The sequence below is a fragment of the Armigeres subalbatus genome, chromosome 1 (assembly GCF_024139115.2).
Source record: "Armigeres subalbatus isolate Guangzhou_Male chromosome 1, GZ_Asu_2, whole genome shotgun sequence".
NCBI classification, from domain to species: Eukaryota; Metazoa; Arthropoda; class Insecta; order Diptera; family Culicidae; genus Armigeres; species Armigeres subalbatus.
The window spans coordinates 73,065,540-73,087,802 of record NC_085139.1 but is presented as its reverse complement, the minus strand read 5'-3'; the positions used below and the strand labels follow the sequence as shown (position 1 = coordinate 73,087,802).

Sequence of the window (22,263 nt, the reverse complement as noted above, 5' to 3'; positions counted from 1 at the left end):
GCTCAGAAGCCTCCTTTGAACAGGCTCAGACGCCTTTTTTCCAAGGTGCTCGGAAAGGGGCTTTCGAGAGGCTCGGAAGCCTCTTTTCAAGAGGTTTTGAAGCCTCATTTCAAGTGGTTAGGTTGCCTCCTTTCAAGAAGCTCGTAAGCCTCCTTTTAAGAGGCTCGGAATCCTGCTCGGAAGGAAGTCTATTTTCAAGTGGTTCGGAAGCCTCCTTTCAAGAGGCTCGGAAACCTCGCTTCAAGAGGTTCGGAATTCTTCTTCCAAGAGGCTTGGAAGCATACTATCAAGAGGTTTAGAAGCCTCCTATTAAGTGGCTTTAAAACCGCGTTCAAGAGCCTCGGAAGCCTATCTACAAGAGGCTCAGAAGCCTTTAATCAAGAGGCGCGGAAACCTAATTTTAAGGGATTCAAAAGCTGGAGCTTCCCTTCAAAGGGTTCGGCATTATTTTTTTCAAGAGGATTGGAAGTCTACTTTCGAGTGGGGGTACCTAAATTAATGCAAAAGTGCGAAGGGGTACCTCTCAAGAAAAAGGTTGAGAACCGCTGGAATACGGCATGCCGGTCTGGGAGAGCTGCGCTAAAACCCACCACCTCAAACTTCAACGGGTCCAAAACAACTTCCTGAGGATGATCCTCAACACCCCTCCCAGGACAAGAGCATCCGAGCTCTACCGTCTGGTCGGGATGAAAACCTTACATGAACGCTTTGGTGAGAGTAAAGAAAAGATTACGGTCCGTGGCTTGTATTCGGATCAGGCTCCAATTAGGGCGCTAGTTCCAATCTAGGTTATCAATGTTTTGCCTTTCTCGTATACTAAGTATACGTATAGGCTATAGGATCATTCCAAAACCGAACTTTTGATAGAAGGCTCGGAGACCCATAGTGTTATATCAAAGATGGCTAGAAGCAACAAGATGCCCGAATTTTATGATTTTACGGAGACACGATAAGCGCCGCAAGTGAACAAAAACTGAACTAGTACCCTGTAATTTTAATCGATCATCTTTTGTATAAATTTCAATAAAACAATAACAGCTGAGACAGAGGGTTCCGTGGCTTAGTCGGCTACACTTCCGCTTTATAAGCGAATGGTCATGGGTTCGATTACCAGCCCCCCATCAACCTCACGCCAGAAGTGCAGCAGTAGTACGGCGAATGGGGAACGCGTCTGACCAACACAGCTACCTGACGGCGACTGACAAACTGTGACCCTCATACCTCATACATACCGCATACATACCTCCAACGGACTCGATACATGGCAAACGGTACAAAGCATCTACATGGAAACGGTGCAAAGCACTCTACATGGAAATGGATTCTGTGTGGATTCTAAAGGACGAGAATACCACAGTAGATCTCGGCACAGCAGCGGTCGTCGAACACAGAGTGTGCCTACTAAATAAATAAAGGAATAAAAAAATAACAGCTGAGACATTGCACCATGCAAACAACTCATGCAAGGCGATGGCCAAAACCAGTTTCTTTAACACTGAGCTGGAAAGCTGTTTACCCATCTTAATTTTATTTAATGAAGTGCGTATATTAAATTATGTATAGGAATGTGAGACCCTGGATCGAGTTTTGTCAAACCCCGGGTATCAATAAAAACAGTGAAATCTGCGAAGCATTTCGCCAACTCTGCTCAAATCACAAAAATAAATCTCAATGGTTTATAAAAACAATGATAACAAAGTCCAGCTTTTAAATCCATTTTAGCTTAATGCATTTCGCAGCTCCATCGCTTTTCCCGGCTAATCCAGCAGTAATGATATCAACTTCGATGGAAATACATGTTTCATCGATAGAAAAGCAACTTAAATGGATTTGGACCAAGAATATGAGGATGACGGAATTGATGTTGCTGGAGAAGTTGAATTGGGAAATGTCGACATGGATCAGCAAATACACCTAACGAAAATCCAAGGAAAACTCGCGGCAAGAATTAGGTCCATGATCATGATTACGCAGTTGATGCGAAACGAGTTATTAATCCTCCAATCCTAATCGTGAAAGAGGAGCAAGAGGAGTTTTGAAGAAGAAAGTAAGGAGCTACCAGAAAAATATGTGTAAACAGAAGTTACGAATCAATCTCGTTGCAGAAATAAAAAAACAAATACAGATGGTGTGCCGAGTTATTGACGTATGTGTTCTTTTTTCTTATTCACATTCTCGATACACGGTAAACCAAAACCTTCAATAGAATTAATGGTTGAGTTGTTGTGCAACAGATGGAAGCACTTTCATTGATTTCGGTGTCTCCGGTGAGATGTATGAAAAGTTTTGAACTCAGTTATCTTGTTGCTTCTTGCCATCTTTGGTTATATACCAATCGACTCAGCTCGACGAATTGATGTGATATCTGTATGTGTGTGTGTGTGTGTATGTACAAAAATGTGACACACACTTTTTGGTACTTAGCATTATTCGATTTGCTCGCAACAAGTTCCAGTCGACGCGGATTGCGGTCTAGTTGTTTCTTATTGAAAATTGCCCCAATCGGTCATTGCGTTCCAAAGTTATTGAAAAAAAAATTGTATTCATTTCAAAGTTTGCAGCAATGCATTCAAATGACCGCAAATGCATATGAATTGATGGAAAAAATGAAATCAATCCACCTAAAGTGCTATTTCGACCTCTCTTATGTGTTTTTCTTATTTTTTCAATGCCCGAGAAAGGCACCACCAACGCTAGGTGGATTGATCTGTGGTTTTTATAGTGAATATTAGTGTACATAGTAGTTAGGTTATCAAAATAACAATATAAAAAAAATTCAAATCGAAGTTGGAGGGTTAAGCCGGCCGATCACTTACATGTAAAAAATAATTGTAGAACAAAAAATTACTAAATAAAGAAGAATTTTACTAGAATTTTTCCTTCTTTCAAACATAGGATGTTCTTTGCGGGTTGTATATTTTTATCCTTATTGGTTCATTTCATTTATTTAGTTAACATCTAAACAGATAACACTGAATCAACAATTTGACGCCACAATGCACGGTTCGAGGCCGCATCTCTCCATCCTCGGATACGCCCCACGCTCGCCAAGTCGTTCTGCACCTGGTCTGCCCATCTCGCTCGCTGCGCTCCACCCCGTCTCGTACCTGCCGGATCGGAAGCTTTGCAGGGTTGCTGTCCGGCATTCTTGCAACATGTCCTGTCCATCGTACCCTTCCGGCTTTAGCTACCTTCTGGATACTGGGTTCCTTATTGGTACCCCCTCATAATAAGCTCGACTTATAAGATATATGAAAAACAAATCTTAAACTTTCCAGTTCATATTAAGTTTATACATCAGCTTTCTACAAGTTTTTGAGAACATTTGGAGGCTTTCGAGCCTATTGAAAAGAGGCTTCTGAGCATCTTGAAAGGACGCTTCAGCATCTCGAAAGAATTCCAAGCCTCTTGAAGAGAGGGTTCCAAGCATCCTTGTCTGTTGAAAACAGGAGGTCCCAAGCTTCCGAGTCTGTTGAAAGAGTAGGCTTCTGAGCCTCTTGGAAGGAGGCTTCCGAGCCAGGGACGGGAACGGTTGACATTTCTTTTTATCATTCAATCTGCCACAAAGTAAAATAAAAACAAAAACACGGCAGCCGCAGCAGCAGCCACGACCAAGCAGACGACAGTCAGCACATGATTTTATTATTTTCTCTCCCCACAATTAATGTTTCTGTACGCTCATTTCACGACGTATGACCGTTTTTTGTGGTGAATGATTATTTCTTTACTCCTTGCTCATTTTATAGACTAGAACTAATGAATTAGTACCAACGGCTAGCATTCTTTCTAGGCTTTGCGCCACAGGCAATTAAACTCGATTCTGTTCTGTTTGCGCTGCGCACGTACCGAAACAAGAAATCTGCTGACTGTACCGACGGCTCGACTCTCACGCAGCAGCAGGCAGGAACATACAAACAGTTTGCCTCATCGGTAAAAAAAATGTCACAATGAGGCGTACATTTTTTTTGGAAAACTGTTTCGGTTTGTGCGGTGCGTGAAATTTGACCGGATAAAATGTAAACATTCGCATAATCACAGTGTTTTACTGTACATTTCCCAACACTGTTCCGAGCCTCTTGCAATAGGAGGCTTCCGAGCCTCTTGAAATAGTAAGGCTTCCGAGCCTCTTGAAAGAGGAGACTTCCGAATCTGTTAAGGTCACTCCTCACATAATCCAAGTTTCAAAGTGCTCGCGTTTTCGGGGGCACACCATTCGATGCGAAATCAACGCACAACTGTCCTTTTTATTATTTCACGCATGCTGCGACGTAGCAAAGCTACATCAACAAAAAGACAGTTGTGCGCCGCCTCCGTATCGCATCATGTGCCCCCGAAAAAGCGAGCACTTTGAAACTTGGATTCCGTAAGGAGTGTCCTTAAAAGGATGCTTCCGAGCCACTTGAAAGAGGGGGCTTCCGAGCCTCTTGGAAGAAGAGGCTTCCGAGCCACTTGAAAGAGGAGGCTTCCGAGCCTCTTGAAAGAGGAGGCTTCCAAGCCTCTTGAAAGAGGAGGCTTCCGAGCCTCTTGAAAGAGAAGGCTTCCGAGCCTCTTGAAGTGGAGGCTTCCGAGCCTTTTGAAAGGAGACTTCCGAGAGCCTTGAGGAAGGCTTCCGAACCTCTTGAAAGGAATCTTCAGAGCCTATTGAAAGAAGGCTTCTGAGCCTCTTGCAACGAAGCAACTGAGCTTTTCGGAAAAAGACTTTCATGTTCCTCAAATATTGGCTTCCAAACCTTTATGTTCAAGATGTTAGTTCAGAATCATATTCTCATCATTTTCTTTCAAGAGGCTCGGAAGCCCCCTCTTTCAAGTGGCTCGGAAGCATCCTTTTAAGGACACTCCTTACAGAATCCAAGTTTCAAAGTGCTCGCTTTTTCGGGGGCACACGATTAGATACGGAAATCATATTATTCAACATTTTGTCTCGTTCAGATAGTTAACATTGAATTTTTTTAATTAATTCGACCTTTTTTCCTTTGATCTTTTGTCCCATACACTATGCCATCCCCTCATACGCTGAGCTGATTGGGGTGGGAAGGATTCAGAAGTCTATGACTTACAAATCGCCATCCACATGATGTACAATATAAAGCTTTAGAATAAAAATTATCAAAACTTTAGCAATGAGTTTTTATTGAAACTGCAATACATCCGCCATTATGCATTTTTGTCCGAGGTACCCCCTGGAACCAGTGAAGGTACCCCCAGGGTTACATGTACCCCAGGTTGAGAACCGCTGCCCTAGGATGACTACCAAACGCTGTTTAAAAAAAATGAATACTTTTTCATACATCGAGTTCATTTTAAATAAATCTCGGCACCACTCGAACGTCAAATAAAGGTTCTGCAGCATGACGTCACGAATGAATTCGGTCCTCGCCGAATGAACTTTTTTGACAGTTCAGTAGTACTTTCCACTCCGACGAGGATTCCGATAAGGGTCGAGTTCGTGATTGGTTGGTTGCCCTGAGTCCAACAAAAAGTATTACTAACCTGTCACCAGATTGAGGTTACATACAGGCGCTGCAGAACCTAATTATGAGCCATCAACTGCCCGACTAGAAGGTAATATCAAAATTATATCAACCTATGTTATTATGTTATACTAATTTTTTATAGCAAAATTTGTTAGAAACTTGGTGCAGGATGTTGTTAAAATATCTAAATTTCTATCAAAAATCACACTACTGGAAACAAAAAACTATCAAATTTTATTACAATTTTATCATAAAAATAACATATTTTGTTAGAAATTTATAACAGAATCAGATACAAAATATATTGTTTCTGTGCAGTTGCAAATTTTTACAGTTCATGATAGGTCTCCAGATTGTGATCAACAATACGAAACTTTTGTTTTTGTCTGAACAAGAATATTTTTCGAGAACATGAAACTAACAACATTACAAATAAGGCAACCTTTGCAAATTATATCAGCGTTGTGATATCTATATGGCTGGAAGACTTTGCTACATCTATTTTAATTGCCTACTGTTGGGCAGTTCGGTGTTAACCATTTTTAAAATCATATTATGATAAAATCCTGTTACAACATTTGAAAGATAATAGCTACTAAGAACAAAATTGTATCAAAATAAGTTATAAATATCACAATATGTTAATATTGTGTTCAGTTTCTGTTATGCTCTTCTGGTCGGGTGGCTTCGTGGCGGGTGCGTTTTCTTTGTTTCAGTTTGCGTTAGTAATGGTTGCAATGGTACACTATCAGCGACGGTTGCGGTCATCGCCAGGGATGCCGGCATGTATACAGATTTTTGAGTTACATACTTTTACAGATATTCAGTTTTCGAAAACTTTGGGCTTTCAAACAGAATCCTGTTGGGCTTTCCAATAAAACCATTTTGGGTTTCCAAACAAAATCCTAATGGGGATTTCGTAAGGAATTCTATAAGGTTTCTAAACGATATCATTTTGGAATTCCGACTGGAGCCTTTTAAGCTACTGAACGGGATTCCTTTTGGGTTCCAAACAAATGAAGCTTTAAGGATTCCAACAGAAAGATTCTTTGATTCTTTTTCAAATTTATCCATTTAAATCCCAAAACGATCCCGTTCGAAAGCTCAAAATTATTTGAATTTCCGAACGTAGTCCTTCTGGATTAAGTAACGGAATCCCTTCAAATTTCTGAACGAAAATCTTTTGGGCTGTCGCAAGGAATCCGAACGAAATTCTTGATCTTCAAAACTTTTGAAATTTCGACTTTTTGAAATTTGGACTTTTTATTGAACCGTTCTGGCCATCTGAATGGAATCTTTTTCTGCTACTGGATAAGGGATTTCGATTGAAATACTTATGAGTTTTCCTACCGAAGCCCTAAAAGGATTTTGGTCAGAAGCGTAAAATAATCGATTCGAAAACCCAGAGAAGTTCCTTCCGAATGCCAAAAAGAGCTTCGTCTAGAAAACCAAAAAAACTCGGCATAAAAAGATTCCGTTCGGAAGCCAAAAGGGTTTTATTCGTAAGCGCGAAAAGAGTTCTGTTAGGAAGCCCAAAAGTGAAGCCAAAAGATGTCCATTCGGTTCTTTGGGTTTCCAAGCGGATTTATTCCTTCTGCGCCACTCCTCCGAACCATACTCTTTGGCACTTCCCAACGGATTTTCAGTTAGAAAATTGCGTATATATTATCAATTTATGCTAATGTAACAACATACATATTGATAAAAACATTATTCAGAACTTTTCATTGGAATATTTTCACTTGTCATAAGACGAGATAGTATTATCCCATTTAATTCCACCACTTACTCGCTTCAACCTTACCTTACTTGTCTTCAGTATCTCGTACTTGACTCTACTAAGTCTTACATAGATTCTTTGATTATTAAAACCTCGATAGTCTACGTTGATTTAAGCATTGAAGAAATTTTACCTCCCATAAGTAAAAAAGGGAGAAAAAATTCCACCCAGCCGATTTTCCATTGAATGGCATTTCGATAATTTAACATTTTTTCCTGATGAGAATCTTTGCCCGGCTAGGATTCAATTTTTTATCAATTCTCCGTCCAAATATTTTGAATTTTGGAACCTCTAAGCCAATATTTCAACATCGTTGAATAGATAATGGGACAATTTTGGGTACCACCATATTGACCTCTAGACCAACCAAGAAACAAATCCTCCAATTACCGAACCAATTCTCACTGTAAATAAGCAGAGATAACAAAATATAATAAATTCATCAAAAAACCGTCAGCCAACCTCCAAACGATGTTATCAGCAAAAAAAATCACCACACCCCCACGCCTCCCTTTTCATTTATTGCCCATTTTAACGACCGTTGCAGGGAGGCTCAACGAACACTCAAATAACAATTTCGGAGAGTTCTTTATGACTCTATTCTGGGAGCGTGGATAAGCACCACAAGCATCGGGATGAACTGAAATGGCTTTTTGGGGTTACTGGAAAGCCTTTTTCCGAAACCAAAATAAAAAAGTTGATCTACGTTTGGTGCGATCGAAATCTTCTTGGAACATGAAGTTCGTTCTTCCAAGATGTTGTTATGCCACACAATGCCAAGGCTTTTCGGGAAAGAAAGATACAAAACCGATAAAAAAACAGAATCATAAACTGGGGATTTCCATGGGACAGTTGTTGTGTATTTACGGAGACAACATGGGAAGGGTTCCACCCTACAAAAGCGACATCGAGGAGCACACTTGTCGATAATAAATATTAACTTTTTTCGCATTTTCTCAAAGCCGCCATCTGCAGTTGATTCCAGTTGAACGGCTACAAACATTCGGAAGGAAGTTTTCCCGGGGATTGAAAATTTGCTACAAATTCATTAACCGGGGTCGGCTGCAAAATTCATGGAGTTGGAAAACTAACAATTTTACATCGAACCGACCGAGAACTTACTGATTTCAAAGTTGGGCAAACTAGCCGAATCAAATTGATCGCTTCATCGGCTTCCGTTACGGCTTCCAGCAGAGGAGGAAAGAAAATCATTTCCAGAGCATCGGGGCGCGGTGACGTGCCAATATGTGCTTTCCGAGAAAAACTTTTTCCGATCCCAAGCAATTTCAGTAAAAATAAACATGCAAAGCCATTCATCGCCGAGCTTTTCTCATCGAAACTACCATCGTCATCGTCATCTACGCAGCCGTACCCAGTGTTAATAAAATAGGAAAGACCTAGCAGCTCGCTCCGGCAAAATAGAGCTAACCGGGGGAACGGAAAATACGCCGAAAAAATCGAGTCAAAGAACTCGTATGAGTTCGATTCTTTCATCGCAGTACCACCGCACTATAGTGCAGTGTGGTAGAACTCACGACAACGGCGAAGATGGTTGAATGTGAGTTAGCTGGAAGTTGAGGAAAATTGAAAATTCATAAAATTATATTTATTCCTTGGCAATGGTGTCACGACACAGTCCTCTATAGGAGAACGGCTGACTGAACGTTGCGTACATATAGGATCGAATAGATGGCGGAATGTGATACAGGAGAAATTGGTAACGAGATCCTATGGAGGGAAATTTCACTGCATTCCGTTGTTCGGTGAAAGTAGATTAGGGATACACATAACTCGAAAAGTTGTTGGTAAATATGTAAATATGCGACGATTCGAGAATAAAGGAATATACGAATGGGTTCAAGAGATTGGATACAAGAAGAAAAGAATATATAAGAAAAACAAATTATCAACCAAGAGGCACCAATGTTTTTGACTAGTTGAGACCCCCAGTTTGTATTGAGATATATGTTTGAAGCCACACTCATATTGGGCCATGTACTTCTTATCTATTGAATTTTTGTGTGAATATTTCATATTTTGAACATCCCTTTTAAAATGTAGTTTCCTACAGCCAACGTCTAGATGGTAGTAATATCCATAAGACCCATTGCACCAAGGATCTCAATCGTTCTTGTCTTTTTTTCCTTATTCATTCAACTAGTTGCCATGAAATGGTATCATTGTTATCCGAAAACCAATTGTCTTTGGAAGTCTCATATGTCGAACACAGGACATACGACGGTTATTTGAACCTACCATACTAATAACAAGCTAAGATATTTTTCAACTTCCAGCGATAAGCCAAGTCAAATAAAATCTCCAGAATTTAGTTGAATTACTCGGCACCTTTTTCTCTCAATGCCGTCTACTTTTATTTTTACTACTTCGATTCAAATTTCCTGTGCAAAGCTTGCGAGAATCTAGGTGGCTTACGTCGTATCCATAGTCATACGTGTTTATCGCTTCACCCATTGCGATGCTTATGGCACAACAAAACACCAGCAGCAGCAGCGCCTGAATAAGTGGAAATTGAATTGACTCGGCACTGCTTCCAACATGGTAATGTGAAACGTTTCACTCTAATGTTGTCCTTTGAAAATTGCTTTCAAGCCGGTTCCGCAATCGATTCCCCCGCCGACATCATACCATTCGATTCGAATCAATTGTTCCTAAACAAAGCATTACTCGCTATCGATTATTGTATTCAAAGTGTGCGGCAAAATTCACGCATTAGGAATTTCGACGAAAATTGTATCATCGAGAAGACAATTTCGAATTGTTAGGCCGACGTATTTTACAAATTCACCATAAGTATTAAAATCCTAAAATAAATTTAAGGCCAGGACCGTTTTTTCATCATTTCAATTAAAAACTAGTGGAAATCCAATCCAAATATTCAAAAATTGAATAATTGACAATTCTAATTATCGTCACTATATATAGTCCAATCTAATTTAGTCCGTTCCATGTTTCGACATCAATTTGGAACATCATCGACAGCATTGACGGTATACCTAACTGGAAGCAAACGAAAATTCTTCTCACGTCACCACCAGAACCATGCTTTTGATCACTTCGTAGCATTCCCGCGCACGCCATCCGTTCCCACCCCACATCGCGCCGTTCGATTCGGAAGCGTTTGCCCAACGTGCAGTAACGATATCAAAATTAATGAAGGTTCCGTCCGGGTCAACGCACATTCGACGTGGTTATCAATCGAGTTCTCCTGTTGTTTCTGCTGCCACGGCTACCCAACCATGTGAGAAAATATTATCTCCGGATGGGAAGCCAAAATGCATTCACCTGTGGTGCGGGCGTTTCTATCTTATCGCTGAAATAGTACTTTTGGGCCATGAATATAAGAGCAGGAAAAGATAAGAACAAGACAAGACGAGTAGTGCGAGTTCATCTTTAATTTTCTATGCGGCGGAGTAAACTGCTTTAAATTTGAATTCCTTTCGAATTTTCACGGGAAATTTTCACAAACTTGGTAAGGATTTCCCGTGACAATTCGGAATAATCTACCGATGAAACTAGGAAAATTTTATTGAGAAAATTCAGAAGATTCTCACGCGGAAATTTTGAAAAATTCCCCGGTTCAATTAGGAAAAATTTATCTAGGAACAATTTCTCAAGGAAATTCGGAAAAAAAAAATCCGAAGGAAATTCGGATGTACTTTCCAAGGAAATTCGGATGAATTTCCCAAAGAAACTCAGATGAATGTCCAAAGGAAACTAGGATGAATTTCGCAAAGAAATTCGGATGTACTTCCCAGTCAACCACTGATCGTATATTTTAATAGATATTTGATCGCATATACTGTAGTTTTTTATCGCACTCGTATATGTTTACTTATAAAGATAACCCAATACGTATTACTATCGTATGTAACACCTGCGTATGGAATATTTACGATTGTGTTCAAAAAAGTCCTAAAACGATATAAACAATATCCGATTAATCTGATTGAGTCGCAAATATCGTACATCCACATACGTGGTGCCAGGAAAATCGTATACGGATGTGCTTTGCACGTATATAGTTTTCACTTCAGCGCGTTGGTCAAAACCCACTGTATCTCAGCGATATTATAAATTTCATTTCTACTTACTTCATTCCATCCGATGTGATTGAATTCCATTCCATTGATGCTGTTATTTAATTCCATTACATTAATCCTATCGATTTGCACTCCGCACCACTGCCAAACATCGATCAAAACAACTAAACTTTAACCAAATTAAAATAACTCAGAGGTAAACACGGCGAAATAAAATTTCACTGATGTTGACATTTCATCATCGTTTATATGTCGGTAGAATCGTTTGGAATGCTGCGTAATCGTTTTATGTATGGACATTATCGGAACAATTACAAACAGTTTCCATATAAGACTCAAGCTACATTTGTACGTACAACAACATGATTCTCGAATCGTATAAATGTAATAAACATCGTATACTGCAATATCGTAGTCAACATGAAAGTTTCATCTAGATTATGATTGTCAAAAAGTTGCTGCTTTTCAAGAGTTGCTGTATAGCACATCGATAGAGCATTAGCCTCTAGATTCAAAGGTCAGATGTTCGATACATAGTTGTTCACATTTTTTTTTTATGTTTACTAGATCGTAATAATGCTTATGAAAACTCAAGAAAGTTGTTGTTTAGTACGTATATGGCCTCCACTTTAGTAGGTATATAGTGATTCAGTGCATTATATACAAGTTCTTTGCTTGTATATGACAACTTATATCAAAAGCTATACGTATCAAAATGTTAACTGGGTTCCCAAGGAAATTCGGATGAATGTTCCAAAGAAATTCGGATGAATTTCCCAAGGAATTCGGATGCATTTCCCAAGGAAATTCGGATGAACCTCCCAAGGAAATTAAGATGAATTTGCCAAGAAAATTCGGATGAATTTCCCAAAGAAATTCGGATGAATGTCCCAAGGAAACTCTGATGAAAATTCGGATAAATTTTCCAAGGAAATTCGGATGCATTTTCCAAGCTTGAGCTTGAGCTTGAGCTTGAGCTTGATTGACTGCTCGTTGTTGCTACTCCATTATGACCAGATCAGCTGTTCTTGCACAGGGAACCAACAGATGTTTGCTTGGGACTAGCACACATCTTCAATGTACAAGTACTGGTGATCTCATTTGTTAGGTCATACTGGCGCCTGCCACGTCAGAATGCAAGTCAATGTAGGGAAGGAAGGAAATGATGATGCAATCACTCGCCCACTGCAAGCCGAATATACCTCTGCACTTGCCACGAGTTCATGCGGAATTTGTTGGAATTTATGGGTTAGGTTGGAGAGGCAGAGGTCCGTCTTGGTTAACGAGCTGCCAATGTGATAGATAGGAGAAGGTAACTGATGGAATTTCTAATTGGATGTAGGAAACGAGCTCTATAGCTCATTTCCAATTCTAGCAGATTACTGTTAGAATTCTGAAGTTGAAGGTATAGGAATAGTAATGGAAACGGTATGGAAGTCCATTTCCAGTTCTAGCGATTATTAGAACATGAGAAATAAAGAGAAAGATACAAAGTAGGAGAATGGAACGGACCTGGGATTTAACCCACGACCTCCTGCGTATGAGGCAGAAGCAGTAGCCATATGACTACCAAGCCCGCTTCAAATTCGGATGCATTTTCCAAGAACGGATACATTTAAAAAGGAAATTCGGATGAATGTCCCAAGGAAACTCGGATGAACTTACCAAGGAAATTTGGATGCATTTCTCAAAGAATTTCGGATGAATTTCCCAAGGAAATTTATCCGAATTTCCTTGGGAAATTTATCCGAATTTCCTTGGGAAATTCATTCAAATTTCCTGGGGAAATTCATTCGAATTTCCGTGGGAAATTCATTCGAATTTCCGTGGGAAATTCATTCGAATTTCCGAGGGAAATTCATTCAATTTCCGTGGGAAATTCATTCAATTTCCGTGGAAATTCATTCGAATTTCCGTGGGAAATTCATTCGAATTTCCGTGGAAATTCATTCGAATTTCCGTGGGAAATTCATTCAATTTCCGTGGGAAATTCATTCAATTTCCGTGGGAAATTCATTCGAATTTCCGTGGGAAATTCATTCAATTTCCGTGGAAATTCATTCGAATTTCCGTGGAAATTCATTCAATTTCCGTGGGAAATTCATTCGAATTTCCGTGGAAATTCATTCAATTTCCGTTGGAAATTCATTCGAATTTCCGTGGGAAATTCATTCGAATTTCCGTGGGAAATTCATTCGAATTTCCGTGGGAAATTCATTCGAATTTCCGTGGGAAATTCATTCGAATTTCCGTGGGAAATTAATTCGAATTTCCGTCAGAAATTCATTTGAATTTCCGTGGGAAATTCATTCGAATTTCCGTGGGAAATTCATTCGAATTTCCGTGGGAAATTCATTCGAATTTCCGTGGGAAATTCATTCGAATTTCCGTGGGAAATTCATTCGAATTTCCGTGGGAAATTCATTCGAATTTCCATGGGAAATTCATTCGAATTTCCGTGGGAAATTCATTCGACTTTCCGTGGGAAATTCATTCGACTTTCCGTGGGAAATTCATTCGAATTTCCGTGGGAAATTCATTCGAACTTCCGTGGGAAATTCATTCGAATTTCCGTGGGAAATTCATTCGAATTTCCGCGGGAAATTCATTCGAATTTCTTTGGGAGATTCATTCGAATTTCCGTGGGAAATTCATTCGAATTTCCGTGGGAAATTCATTCGAATTTCCGTGGGAAATTCATTCGAATTTCCATGGGAAATTCATTCGAATTTCCGTGGGAAATTCATTCGAATTTCCGTGGGAAATTCATTCGACTTTCCGTGGGAAATTCATTCGACTTTCCGTGGGAAATTCATTCGAATTTCCGTGGGAAATTCATTCGAACTTCCGTGGGAAATTCATTCGAATTTCCAAGGAAAATTCATTCGAATTTCCGTGGGAAATTCATCCGAATTTCCGTGGGAAAATCATTCGAATTTCCGTGGGAAATTCATTCGAATTTCCGTGGGAATTTCATTCGAATTTCCGTGGGAATTTCATTCGAATTTCCGTGGGAAATTCATTCGAATTTCCGTGGGAAATTTATTTGAATTTCCTTGGAAAATTCATTTGAATTTCCTTGAGAAATTCTTTTGAATTTCCTTGGGAAATTCATTCGAATTTCCTTGGGAAATTCATTCAAATTTTCTTGAGAAACTCATTCGAATTTCGTTGGGAAATTCATTCGAATTTCCTTGGGAAAATCATTCGAAGTTCCTTGGGAAATTCATTCGAATTTCCTTGGGAAATTCATTCGAATTTCCTTGGGAAATTCATTTGAATTTCCTTGGGAAATTCATTTGAATTTCCTTGGGAAATTCATTTGAATTTCCTTGGGAAATTCATTCGAATTTCCTTGGGAAATTCATTCGAATTTCCTTGGGAAATTCATTCGAATTTCCTTGGGAAATTCATTCGAATTTCCTTGGGAAATTCATTCGAATTTCCTTGAGAAATTCATTCGAATTTCCTTGGGAAATTCATTCGAATTTCCTTGGGAAATTCATTCGAATTTCCTTGGGAAATTCATTCGAATTTCCTTGGGAAACTCATTAGAATTTCCTTGAGAAATTCATTCGAATTTCCTTGGGAAATTCATTCGAATTTCCGTGGGAAATTCATTCGAATTTCCGTGGGAAATTCATTCAATTTCCGTGGAAATTCATTCAATTTCCGTGGAAATTCATTCGAATTTCCGTGGAAATTCATCCGAATCTCCGTGGAAATTCCTTCGATTTCCGTGGGAAATTCATTCGAATTTCCGGGGGAAATGCATTCGAATTGCCGTTGGAAAGTCAGTCTAATGTCCTGGGGAAATTCATTTTAATTTTCCGTGGAAATTCATTCGAATTTCCGTGGGAAATTCATTCGAATTTCCGTGGGAAATTCATTCGAATTTCCGTGGGAAATTCATTCGAATTTCCGTGGGAAATTCATTCGAATTTCCGTGGGAAATTCATTCGAATTTCCGTGAGAAATTCATTCGAATTTCCGTGGGAAATTCATTCGAATTTCCGTGGGAAATTCATTCGAATTTCCGTGGGAAATTCATTCGAATTTCCGTGGGAAATTCATCCGAATTTCCGTGGGAAAATCATTCGAATTTCCTTGGGAAATACATTCGAATTTCCGTGGGAAATTCATTCGAATTTCCGTGGGAAATTCATTCGAATTTCTTGGGAAATTCATTCGAATTTCCTTGGGAAATTCATTCGAATTTCCTTGGGAAATTCATTCGAATTTCCTTGGGAAATTCATTCGAATTTCCTTTGGAAATTCATTCGAATTTGCTTGGGAAATTCATTCGAATTCATTCGAATTCATTCGAATTTCCTTGGGAAATTCATTCAAATTTCTTTGGGAAATTCAGTCGAATTTCTTTGGGAAATTCATCCAAATTTCCTTGGGAAATTCATCCGAGTTTCTTTGGGAAACTAATCCGAATTTCCTTGGAAAATTCATTCGAATTTCGTTAGGAAATTCATTAAAAAAAATTGGGAAATTCATTCCAATTTCCTTAGGAAATTTATTCGGATTTCCTTGAGAAATTCATTCCAATTTCCTTAGGAAATTTATTCGGATTTCCTTGGGAAATTCATTCGCATTCACTTGGGAAATTCATTCGTATTTACTTGAGAAATTCATTCGATTTTCCTAGGGAAATTCATTCAAATTTCCCAAGGAAATTCGAATGAATTTCCCAAGGACATTCGAATGAATTTTCCAAGGAAGTTTGAATGAATTTTCCAAGGAAATTCGAATAAATTTCCCAAGGAAATTCGGATTAATTTCTCAAGAAAATTCGGATGCATTTCTCAAAGAATTTCGGATGAATTTCCCAAGGAAATTTATCCGAATTTCCTTGGGAAATTTATCCGAATTTCCTTGGGAAATTCATTCAAATTTCCTTGGGAAATTCATTCGAATTTCCGTGGAAATTCATTCGAATTTCCGTGGGAAATTCATTCGAATTTCCGTGGGAAATTCATTCGAATTTCCGTGGGAAATTCATTCGAATTTCCGTGGAAAATTAATTCGAATTTCCGTCGGAAATGCATTTGAATTTCCGTGGGAAATTCATTCGAATTTCCGTGGGAAATTCATTCGAATTTCCGGGGGAAATTCATTCGAATTTCCGTGGGAAATTCATTCAATTTCCGTGGAAATTCATTCAATTTCCGTGGAAATTCATTCAATTTCCGTGGGAAATTTATTCGAATTTCCGTGGGAAATTCATTCGAATTTCCGTGGAAATTCATTCGAATTTCCGTGGAAATTCATTCGAATTTCCGTGGAAATTCATTCGAATTTCCGTGGAAATTCATTCAATTTCCATGGGAAATTCATTCGAATTTCCGTGGAAATTCATTCGACTTTCCGTGGAAATTCATTCGAATTTCCGTGGGAAATTCATTCAATTTCCGTGGGAAATTCATTCGAATTTCCGTGAAATTCATTCAATTTCCGTGGGAAATTCATTCGAATTTCCTAGGGAAATTCATTCGAATTTCCGTGGGAAATTCATTCGAACTTCCGTGGGAAATTCATTCGAATTTCCGTGGGAAATTCATTCGAATTTCCGCGGGAAATTCATTCGAATTTCCGCGGGAAATTCATTCGAATTTCTTTGGGAGATTCATTCGAATTTCCGTGGGAGATTCATTCGAATTTCCGTGGGAAATTCATTCGAACTTCCGTGGGAAATTTATTTGAATTTCCTTGGGAAATTCATTCGAATTTCCTTGGGAAATTCATTCAAATTTTCTTGAGAAACTCATTCGAATTTCGTTGGGAAATTCATTCGAATTTCCTTGGGAAAATCATTCGAAGTTCCTTGGGAAATTCATTCGAATTTCCTTGGGAAATTCATTCGAATTTCTTTGGGAAATTCATTCGAATTTCCTTGGGAAATTCATTCGAATTTCCTTGGGAAATTCATTCGAATTTCCTTGGGAAATTCATTCGAATTTCCGTGGGAAAATCATTCGAATTTTCGTGGGAAATTCATTCGAATTTCCGTGGGAATTTCATTCGAATTTCCGTGGGAAATTCATTCGAATTTCCGTGGGAAATTTATTTGAATTTCCTTGGGAAATTCATTCGAATTTCCTTGGGAAATTCATTCAAATTTTCTTGAGAAACTCATTCGAATTTCGTTGGGAAATTCATTCGAATTTCCTTGGGAAAATCATTCGAAGTTCCTTGGGAAATTCATTCGAATTTCCTTGGGAAATTCATTCGAATTTCCTTGGGAAATTCATTCGAATTTCTTTGGGAAATTCATTCGAATTTCTTTGGGAAATTCATTCGAATTTCCTTGGGAAATTCATTCGAATTTCCTTGGGAAATTCATTCGAATTTCCTTGGGAAATTCATTCGAATTTCCTTGGGAAATTCATTCGATTTCCTTGGGAAATTCATTTGAATTTCCTTGGGAAATTCATTCAATTTCCTTGGGAAATTCATTCGAATTTCCTTGGGAAATTCATTCGAATTTCCTTGGGAAATTCATTCGAATTTCCTTGGGAAATTCATTCAATTTCCTTGGGAAATTCATTCGAATTTCCTTGAAATTCATTCGAATTTCCTTGGAAATTCATTCGAATTTCCTTGGGAAATTCATTCGAGTTTCCTTGGGAAATTCATTCGAATTTCCTTGGAAATTCATTCAATTTCCTTGGGAAATTCATTCAATTTCCGTGGAAATTCATTCGAATTTCCGTGGAAATTCATTCAATTTCCGTGGGAAATTCATTCAATTTCCGTGGAAATTCATTCAATTTCCGTGGGAAATTCATTCGAATTTCCGTGAGAAATTCATTCGAATTTCCGTGGGAAATTCATTCGAATTTCCGTGGGAAATTCATTCGAATTTCCGTGGGAAATTCATTCGAATTTCCGTGGGAAATTCATCCGAATTTCCGTGGGAAAATCATTTGAATTTGCTTGGGAAATTCATTCGAATTCATTCGAATTCATTCGAATTTCCTTGGGAAATTCATTCGAATTTCCTTGGGAAATTCATTCAAATTTCTTTGGGAAATTCAGTCGAATTTCTTTGGGAAATTCATCCAAATTTCCTTGGGAAATTCATCCGAGTTTCTTTGGGAAACTAATCCGAATTTCCTTGGAAAATTCATTCGAATTTCGTTAGGAAATTCATTAAAAAAAATTGGGAAATTCATTCCAATTTCCTTAGGAAATTTATTCGGATTTCCTTGAGAAATTCATTCCAATTTCCTTAGGAAATTTATTCGGATTTCCATGGGAAATTCATTCAAATTTCCTTCGGAAATTCATTCGAATTTCCTTGGGAAATTCATTCGCATTCACTTGGGAAATTCATTCGTATTTACTTGAGAAATTCATTCGATTTTCCTAGGGAAATTCATTCAAATTTCCCAAGGAAATTCGAATGAATTTCCCAAGGACATTCGAATGAATTTTCCAAGGAAATTCGAATGAATTGTTCAAGGAAATTTGAATGAATTTTCCAAGGAAATTCGAATAAATTTCCCAAGGAAATTCGGATTAGTTTCTCAAGGAAATTCGGATGAATTTCTCAAGGAAATTCGGATGAATTTCTCAAGGAAATTCGGATGAATTTCTCAAGGAAATTCGGATGAATTTCTCAAGGAAATTCGGATGAATTTCTCAAGGAAATTCGGATGAATTTCTCAAGGAAATTCGGATGAATTTCCCAAGGAAATTCGGATGAATTTCCCAAGGAAATTCGGATGAATTTCCCAAGGAAATTCGGATGAATTTCCCAAGGAAATTCGGATGAATTTCCCAAGGAAATTCGGATGAATTTCCCAAGGAAATTCGAATGAATTTCCCAAGGAAATTCGAATGAATTTCCCAAGGAAATTCGAATGAATTTCCCAAGGAAATTCGAATGAATTTCCCAAGGAAATTCGAATGAATTTCCCAAGGAAATTCGAATGAATTTCCCAAGGAAATTCGGATGAATTTCCCAAGGAAATCTGAATGAATTTCCCAAGGAAATTCGAATGAACTTCCCAAGGAAATTCGAATGAATTCCCCAACGAAATTCGAATGAATTTCTCAAGAAAATTTGAATGAATTTCCCAAGGAAATTCGAATGAATTTCCCAAGGAAATTCAAAAGAATTTCTCAAGGAAATTCAAATGAATTTTCCAAGGAAATTCAAATAAATTTCCCACGGAAATTCGAATGAATTTCCCACGGAAATTCGAATGAAATTCCCACGGAAATTTGAATGAAATTCCCTCGGAAATTCGAATGAATTTCCCACGGAAATTCGAATGATTTTCCCACGGAAATTCGGATGAATTTCCCACGGAAATTCGAATGAATTTTCCTTGGAAATTCGAATAAATTTCCCACGGAAATTCGAATGAATCTCCCACGGAAATTCGAATGAATCTCCCAAAGAAATTCGAATGAATTTCCCGCGGAAATTCGAATGAATTTCCCACGGAAATTCGAATGAATTTCCCACGGAAGTTCGAATGAATTTCCTGACGAAATTCGAATTAATTTCCCAAAGAAACTAGGATGAATTTCCCGGAAATTTGAATGAATTTCCCAAGAAAATCCGGATGAATTTCCTAAGAAAATTCAAATGAATTTCCGAAGAAAATTCGGATTAATTTTCCAAGAAAATTCGGATAAATTTCCTAAGGAAATTTGAATGAATTTCCCAAAGAAAATCGAATGAATTTCTCAAGTAAATACGAATGAATTTTCCAAGGAAATTCGAATGAATTCCCCACGGAAATTCGAATGAATTCCCCACGGAAATTCGATTGAATTCCCCACGGAAATTCGAATGAATTTCCCACGGAAATTCGAATGAATTTCCCACGGAAATTCGACTGAATTTCCCACGGAAATTCGAATGAATTTCCCACGGAAATTCGAATGAATTTCCCACGGAAATTCGAATGAATTTTCCAAGGAAATTCGAATGAATTTCTCAAGGAAATTCGAATGAATTTCCCAAGGAAATTCGAATGAATTTCCCAAGGAAATTCGAATGAATTTCCCAAGGAAATTCGAATGAATTTCCCAAGGAAATTCGAATGAATTTCCCAAGGAAATTCGAATGAATTTCCCAAGGAAATTCGAATGAATTTCCCAAGGAAATTCGAATGAATTTCCCAAGGAAATTCGAATGAATTTCCCAAGGAAATTCGAATGAATTTCCCAAGGAAATTTGAATGAATTGCTCAAGGAAATTCGAATGAATTTCCCAAGGAAATGCGAATGAATTTCCCAACAAAATTCGAATGAATTTCGCAAGGAAATTTAAATGAATTTCCTAAGGATATTCAAATGAATTTCCAAAGGAAATTCAAATGAATTTTCCAAGGAAATTCAAATGAATTTTCCAAGGAAATTCGAAAGAATTTCCCAAGGAAATTCGAATGAATTTCCCAAGGAAATTCGAATGAATTTCCCAAGGAAATTCGAATGAATTGCTCAAGGAAATTCGAATGAATTTCCCAAGGAAATTCGAATGAATTTCCCGAGAAAATTCGAATGAATTTCCCAAGGAAATTCGAAAGAATTTCCCAAAGAAATTTGAATGAATTTCCCAAAGAAATTCGAATGAATTTATCAAGGAAATTCGAATGAATTTCTCAAGGAAATTTGAATGAATTTCCCAAGGAAATTCGAATGAATTTCACAAGAAAAATTTTATTGAATTTCCTAACGAAATTCGAATTATTTCCCAAAGAAACTCGGATGAATTTCCCAAGGAAATTTGAATGAATTTCCCAAGAAAATTCGGATGAATTTCCTTAGAAAATTTAAATGAATTTCCCAAGAAAATTCGGATGAATTTTCCAAGAAAATTCGGATAATTTTCCTAAGGAAATTTTAATGAATTTCCCAAGGAAAATCGAATGAATTTCTCAAGTAAAAACGAATGAATTTCCCAAGGAAATTCGAATGAATTTCCCAAGTAAATTCGAATGAATTTCCCAAGTAAATTCGAATGAATTTCCCAAGTAAATTAGAATGAATTTCCCAAGTAAATCAGAATGAATTTCCCAAGGAAATGCGAATGAATTTTCCAAGGAAATTCGAAAGAATTTCCCAAGGAAATTCGAATGAATTTCCCAAGGAAATTCGAATGAATTTCCAGAGGAAATTCGAATGAATTTCCGAAGGAAATTCGAATGAATTTCTCAAGGAAATTCGAATAAATTTCCTAAGGAAATTCGAATGAATTTCCCAAGAAAATTTTAATGAATTTCCTAACGAAATTCGAATGAATTTTCCAAGGAAATTCGGATTAATTTCCCAAAGAAACTCGGATGAATTTCCCAAGGAAATTTGGATGAATTTCCCAAAGAAATTCGGATGAATTTCTCAAAGAAATTCGTATGCATTTCCCATGGAAATTCGGAAGAAGTTCGGTATATGAACTTTTTGTGGCATAAAGTTCACATTCAGTGCCACCTTGACATTATACGAACTTTCTAGTTCACATTTTATCCTAATTGAACTTATGGTGAACTTTGACACAAGTGTCATATATGAAATCAACTCATGAAGTAAAATTTTGCCACTTTACATGTTGGTCGTATGGAGCAGTGGTACGCATCCCGGATTATAAGAGGAGGACTGGAGTTCAATACTTGTGGTAGGCGCATCGTCACGTGGAGTCTCGCATCCTAAATAAGAACAGCATCTACGCTCTAACGAGCAATCATTGAAAAAAAAATTGAAAATAGTTCTTACAGTACATCGCCTTCTGGTTTCTATTTAATTTTGTAAAGTACATTTTAAGTTCATTTAGACATGAATAGCATGTTATGCAGAATTCTCACCGAACTTTTTGTGAACTTCGATGTCCACTTTAGAAGCTTGAAAATAACTTAAAGTCCGCCTAAATCCCCAAATTTGTCAATAAAGGAATCAGGTTACAAGCAATAAAAAATATAAAACTACC

The 22,263-nt window shown here is 37.8% G+C and overlaps 1 protein-coding gene across 8 annotated transcripts in view; it reads right to left on the bottom strand.

Moving 5' to 3' along the window:
* LOC134227108 (cadherin-87A) overlaps positions 1-22,263 on the bottom strand; it is a 1,007,180-nt gene that overhangs the window by 481,854 nt on the left and 503,063 nt on the right. The gene's annotated exons all lie outside the window — the stretch shown is intronic.